Genomic DNA, 2,056 nt, shown 5'->3' on the forward strand with positions numbered 1-2,056 from the left:
TTAAAAGTGTCTAGTCGTAGTTATTGAGGGGGCAATGTAAACATTCTCATGACAACCGAGTCTACATAACCGGAGCGAATCTGAATTGTTATCCGGCCTAGGGCTGCTAACTCGGCAGTATTCCTCATAATAGTTTGTGCAATGTCTTTTCCTGTTACACCAACAACCCTTCATCACATACATACATATATGGTAGTATTACAGAGGAATATTTATACCCTGGTCAGGGCATATTAAGTTTGTCACGAAGTTTGTAACACCTAGAAGGAAGCGTCGGATACCCTATAAAGTATATGTATATTTAAATGATGTTGAGCTGAGTCGATTTAGCCATGTCCGTCTGTCTGTACATGCACTGTGTCTGACATTTACAGGTCTTGGTTTGAATGGCAGCATGGTCTAAAGTCAGAAAAGTGCTATAATATTCAGCTTGAAGTTACATTCTAAGCTTCATATTATTTCACAATATAATATAAAGCATTTGCGACAAGCGACAAATGCAACCAGTCATTGAGTTTTTGGGGACTCTGCTGGTAGTAGCAATAGCTACAAAGTCACACCAAAGACTATAACCTGGAACCACGGGGAGCAGTTAGCCCTTGAAGGTAACTCCAATCTGCTCATTGGGTTTGGCCTTTTGTGGAGATTCGTAGAGGCTGTGGTTTAAACCTAAATGCAGGCAGGGCATTTGTCCGGTGTGAAGTCGCATTGCGGCCGCGTGCCGGACCCAGAGTACGGCAGAGGTTGTAGGTCGGCCTCGAACCCGACCAAGCCGGCTAAGGTGTTTCCTTCCACCGAACCAATTGGTATCAAGGTATATGTGCAGAATGCATTCATACTTTGGTTCTTTAAAGTGTGAGTGCTGAATGCACTTATGCTTTGGGGCGCTGATTAACTCATTGTATTGATCTACATGCTTCTAGAAATAGAAAGCACCGTGAGGTTAAGCCTTCGCAGGCAGGTAGTCACGTAAATCACAACGGACTCTGTCCGTCTGTCTGCATATTTACGAACTAGTCCCTCAGTTTTTAAGATATCGTTTTGAAATTTTGCAAACGTCATTTTCTCTTCAAGAAGCTGCTCTTTTGTCGAAACTGCCGATATCGGACCACTATAACATATAGCTGCCATATTAACTGAATGATCGGAATCAAGTTCTTATATGGAAAACTTTTACATTTGACAAGATATGTCTTCACGAAATTTGGTATGAGTTATTGTTCAGATCGTCTCACTATAGCATATAGCTACCATACAAACCGAACGATCAAGGACTTGTAGGGAAAACTTTTGCATCTTTACGAAATTTGGTAAAGATTATTTTCTTAAGCAAAAATATAGTCTCCGAAAAAATTGTTCAGATCGGACTACTATAGCACATAGCTTCCATACAAACTGAACACATAGTTACTAAAATAAATGCACCTGTGAAGGCTATATTAGCTTCGGTGCAACCCAACTTAACGTTTTTTCTTGTTTTTTTATAAGCCAATACACATCTTAGACCATATTAAGAGAAAGCCTATCTGCCATGACATATTTTATGTTAGAAGAAATAAGATTTAATTTTTATATCAGAAGCTTAAATTTTTTCATAGCAATTGCAAGGAGTGAGTTTCCACATGCCTTATACAGGTTGTAGCGCCTTTTAATTTCAAAGAATGCGCTGGTTCTGCTTAACACAGACTTTTTTGCTTCAGCCTTTACTAATAGCCTTAGAAATAGTTCTTATGATATTACATACTTAGAGGAAACCAAATAAGAATTTGAAAACGTATCTCCGATTTTGAACGTAGACGAGGATGCGTCAAGTAAAAGACCAAAGAGAAGAAAAGTCACGAAGCTCTTCACTAAAATATGAACAAATAAGATTTTTTGATCCCCTTCAGTCTTCGCTTTCCGTGTCGATAAAATCAATTTTTCTATGCATTGAACCAAATTACTTTTATCGCAAAAGATTGAGTGAAAAAGCAAATTTTCAGTGTTATGAGGTTAGTCTTCGAAAGATAACATAAGTTTGGCATAAGGTATCAATGTTAATTGGGAACGCTACAGA

Source organism: Bactrocera tryoni, chromosome 1 (genome assembly GCF_016617805.1).
Source record: "Bactrocera tryoni isolate S06 chromosome 1, CSIRO_BtryS06_freeze2, whole genome shotgun sequence".
Taxonomy (NCBI): domain Eukaryota; kingdom Metazoa; phylum Arthropoda; class Insecta; order Diptera; family Tephritidae; genus Bactrocera; species Bactrocera tryoni.